The sequence below is a fragment of the Pimephales promelas genome, chromosome 19 (assembly GCF_988280905.1).
Source record: "Pimephales promelas chromosome 19, fPimPro1.hap1.1, whole genome shotgun sequence".
Taxonomy (NCBI): domain Eukaryota; kingdom Metazoa; phylum Chordata; class Actinopteri; order Cypriniformes; family Leuciscidae; genus Pimephales; species Pimephales promelas.
In genome coordinates, this window is record NC_142787.1 from 7,679,095 (window position 1) to 7,684,138 (window position 5,044).

The following is a 5,044-nucleotide window of genomic DNA, read 5'->3' on the forward strand; positions in this document are numbered from 1 at the left end:
AGGAGATGCAGCGCTCACCTGAAGAGGAGATGCAGCGCTCACCTGAGGAGGAGATGCAGCGCTCACTTGAGGAGATGCAGCGCTCACTTGAAGAGGAGATGCAGCGCTCACTTGAAGAGGAGATGCAGCGCTCACTTGAAGAGGAGATGCAGCGCTCACTTGAAGAGGAGATGCAGCGCTCACTTGAAGAGGAGATTCAGCGCTCACTTGAAGAGGAGATGCAGCGCTCACTTGAAGAGGAGATGCAGCGCTCACTTGAAGAGGAGATTCAGCGCTCACTTGAAGAGGAGATTCACTCACTTCAACAGGAGACTCGCCCACTTGAACTGAAGACTCACTGGACAGACTAAATTCAACACTGGACACACTTGATTCACTCGGCTCAGCACTTGACTCACTTGACTCGGCACTCGATTCACTCAGCTCGGTATTTGATTCACTTGATTCACTCAGCTCGGCACTTGACTCACTCGAGTCGGCTGGCACGCGCTCAAACTCCGGTTCGACCCGCGACACCTCCGCTGTCTTAGAAACAGCACTTTTAACAGGGCCAGTGCGGGATACGGGCTCGAGGGGTCCGACATGATGAGTGGTCTTGGCAGGAACGATATGCTTAGAAGCTCCTCTGACGGTCCTTAAGGGAGGATCAAACAGTTTAGCGAGCTGAGGCTTATGCGGCGTGCGGAGTGAGTGAGAGAAATCCGCCGCATACGAACCTCCCCGGCGCAGGGAAAAGAGCAGTTCCTCGAGACCCTCCTTTTCTGCGGGGAGTTCAAAAGCCTTTCTGAACAGGGCGGTAAACACGTCGAAAGGAGGAAACGACATCCGACCTGGTTCCCAAAACGTGCCTGCCCACTCCAGAGCCTTTCCAGTCAACAGTGAGCAGATGAAAGAAACGCGGTCGGTATCCGAGGCGTATAACTGGGGCTGATGTTTCATATATAACCTGCACTGCTGAAGAAATCCTTCACACGCTTCAGGTGAGCCATTAAACTTCTCGGGAAACGGCGTACTGGAATAACTGCATGCGGTACTCACACTGGGTTGCGATGGAACAGGTGCAGCGGGAGCTTGGGCTTGATTAGTGCTTGTGCTCTGCGGAGACCATGACTGCACGGAGCTTGCTAGTTCCTCGAGGAGAGAAGTTAGTCTCGCCAGCTGAGAACTATGAGAGGCTAGCATTGAAGCTCGGGTCTTGACTACGGCGGATAGATGCTGAAAGTCTGCTGGATCCTCGTTTGGCGAAGTCTTCTGTAACGTACGGACAGAGACGGTCGGATCCATGTGCAGCACTTTATTCAAACAAGCAGACATGAACACAGGCAAACACTTAAACAAAGGGGCAATCCAGAAACTCGTGGTCAAAACAGGCAATGGTCGAGGCAGGCAGCACAGGTTCGTGAACAGTCCAGGAAACAGGCAAGGGTCAAGAGTCCAGGGAAACACGGAGACACAGAACAGGGAAGAACGCTCGGAATTGCACGCTTACAGTGTAACAAGACTTCGCAAGGGACACAGGGAAAACTCAGGCTTAAATAAGGAACTTAATAACCAATAATGAAACACAGCTGAACATAATGAAACACAAAGAGTCCAAGGGGAAACAAACATGGGGAGAGGGTGCCCTCTAGTGGCTCTCGAGGGCACCACGGCTGCTGATCGTCACACACATGCTTTAGCTTCAGATTTTAATTTTTGGAAAAATCAGTGGGGAGACAATATCTGGATGGCTTATGGAAACAGTAAGTCTGCTGGGGTTGCCATATTAAAGGGCTCCTTTCAGGGGAAAATCATTAAAAACGTTGTTCATGACTTAGGAAGATGGGTTATTTTAGTTATTGAATTTATGGAGAATATTTTCATTTTGGGTAATATATACGGTCATAATAATAGTCATAAAAACACACACCTTTTTGTAGAATTTGATGAACAAATAAATGCCTTATTGAATTCCTTTATTAACGCTAAATTAATTTTGGGGGGTGATTGGAACTGCATAAGTGACCCCATGAAAGACTGTCAACCTCAAAGATCCTTAGAAGGTAACTATGGAGAGTTTAATAATCTATGTATGCATTTAAACTGTTGTGACATATGGAGACTAAAAAATCCACAACAAATCCAGTTCACTTGGAATAACAAAAAATTATCTAAGAGATCCAGGATTGACTTCTGGCTCATTTCAAATGAGTTGCTAGACAATGTGGAAGAAACCAAAATAGAACCCTCAGTTTTTTCTGATCATAATTTGATTACCTTAGTAATACGTATAAAATGTCATTCAATAAAATATAAACCAAATTATTGGAAATTAAATAACACAATTTTCAGAGATACAGTCTTCAAAGAAAAAGCCAAAAAAATTATAAATGATAACTTGATAGAAGCAAAAAAAGAAAATATATTTGGCAAACATTGGGAATATACAAAATTTCAGATCCGTTGTCATGATCCTGGCTCGTTCTCTGTCTCCCCCTGCTGGTTATTCGTTCACTCACTCACCCACTTGCCGCTTTCACTTTCATTACGGACAGCTGTTATCACTTTTCATTAGGCTCATCTCTCTCCACCTGTCTCTCGTTCCACCCTCATTATCTTGGCTTTTTCTTACCTTCTCTTTCTTGTCGTGTTGTCAGTTTGTTCGTAAGTTTCGATACGTGCATCTGTCTAAGTCCAGTCCAGTCCTGTCTAGAAGCATATCTCTGATTACTTCGAGTGTTATTCTGTGTTCATGCGATATACTTCCAGAACCATACCTGCTAGGAGTCTGAGGCTGTGTTCCTTCTCCATGCTCGCTATCCCGGCCCTGTGAGTTTCTGGGTCCCTACTGCTCCAGCTCTCTGCTCATCTTTGCCTGAACCACAAAGGGAGTTTTCTGTTCAAGTTCGACTGCCTGTTCTACAGGAGCCTTCTGTTGCTGTTTAATATTATTCCTCTGTTACAAGTTACCTGTGGTCATCCTGCCATTGCTATTAAAAGAGCTGTGATTGTCACCCTCGCTTCTGAGTTCTCTCTAAATCCATCACAGAACAAACTGACCAGAAATGGACTCAGCGAATGGCAACGCGTTCCAGTCCGCTGTCGAACATCAGGGTGTTCTCCTGGGCAAGCATGAGGAGGACATCTCCGCAGCCAGACACGCGGTCGAGACTTTGGCCGCCCAGATGTCGGATCTTTCCTGTCAGGTCCACAACCTGTGTCTCCAGCCTCCCTCCTCGCTGGGGTCTCATGATTCTCCGGAGCCCCGGATAAATAATCCGCCCGTGTACCTGGGTGAGGCCACACAGTGTCGGTCGTTTCTGACCCAATGTGAGGTAATCTTCTCCCTGCAACCATTGACGTACGAATTATTTATCTGACTCTCTCAAGGCTGGTACTATTGTCCCGTCCTCGTCTCCGGCCGGTGCGGGTTTTTTCTTCGTCAAGAAAAAAGACGGCTCTTTGCGTCCCTGCATAGATTATCGGGGGCTGAATGACATCACGGTTAAGAACCGCTATCCCTTGCCACTGATGTCTTCAGCTTTCGAGATCTTGCAGGGCGCAAAGATTTTTTCTAAGCTTGATCTTCGCAATGCTTACCATCTCGTACGAATTAAAGAGGGGGACGAGTGGAAGACCGCTTTTAATACACCCCTCGGGCACTTTGAATACCGGGTCCTCCCGTTCGGTTTGGTCAACGCCCCCGCCGTTTTTCAAGCCCTTGTCAACGATGTCCTTCGGGATATGCTAAACGTGTTCGTGTTTGTGTATCTCGATGACATATTGATTTTCTCACCCTCCCTCCAAGTCCATGTGCAGCATGTACGCCGCGTACTTCAGCGCTTACTCGAGAATCGCCTCTTTGTAAAGGCTGAGAAATGCTCTTTTCACGTACCTTCCGTTACATTCTTAGGTTCGGTCATCTCGGCTGAGGGAATCAGTATGGATTCGTCTAAGGTCCAGGCGGTAGTTGACTGGCCCGTTCCTGACTCTCGTGTCGCGTTACAGCGCTTTCTTGGATTTGCTAATTTTTATCGCCGCTTTATACGCAATTTCAGTCAAGTAGCCGCGTCGCTCACCGCCCTGACCTCAGTTAAGTCCTGTTTTAGGTGGTCAGAATCCGCTCAAGAGGCTTTTGACCGTCTAAAGGTTCTCTTTACCACCGCATCCATTTTGATCATGCCGGATATCACTAGACAGTTTATTGTCGAGGTCGACGTGTCGGAAGTAGGGGTAGGCGCCGTTCTTTCTCAGCGGTCAGCCTTCGATAACAAGGTACATCCTTGCGCTTTTTTTTCGCACCGTCTGTCTTCCGCGGAACGTAATTACGATGTCGGCAATCGGGAACTGCTCGCCATTCGTCTGGCTTTAGGCGAATGGCGTCAGTGGTTGGAGGGTTCCGCCGTTCCTTTTGTCGTCTGGACCGACCATCGAAATTTAGAATACATCCGTTCCGCAAAGAGACTGAACGCACGCCAGGCTCGTTGGTCGCTGTTTTTCACGCGCTTCGACTTCTCCATCTCTTATCGGCCCGGGTCCAAGAATGTTAAACCGGACGCGCTGTCTCGCCTCTTTGGTTTCTCCTCCTCTTCTTCCACCCGGGAGGAGATTATTCCCCCTGGTCGTGTGGTGGGAGCGGCGATTTGAGGAATCGAAAGACAGGTGAAGCGTGCTCTTTCCCATGCCGTCACTCCGCGAGATTGCCCTAGGGGCTCTTTATTCGTTCCGGTGCCCACTCGCCTAGCCGTCCTCCAGTGGGGACATTCTTCCAAATTGTCAGCCCACCCCGGCGTTCGGGGCACTATCGCGCTTATTCGCCAACGCTTTTGGTGGCCCACCTTAATTCATGACGCGCGTCGTTTTATCGCTTCTTGTTCTGTCTGTGCCCAGACCAAGGCTGGTAATTCTCCGCCCGCTGGTCTGTTACGCCCGCTACCAGTTCCTACTCGTCCGTGGTCTCACATAGCGCTCGACTTTATCACGGGTCTCCCTGCTTCGGCCGGTAATACCGTCATTCTTACTGTGGTCGACCGTTTCTCGAAGTCCGCGCACTTCATTCCTCTCG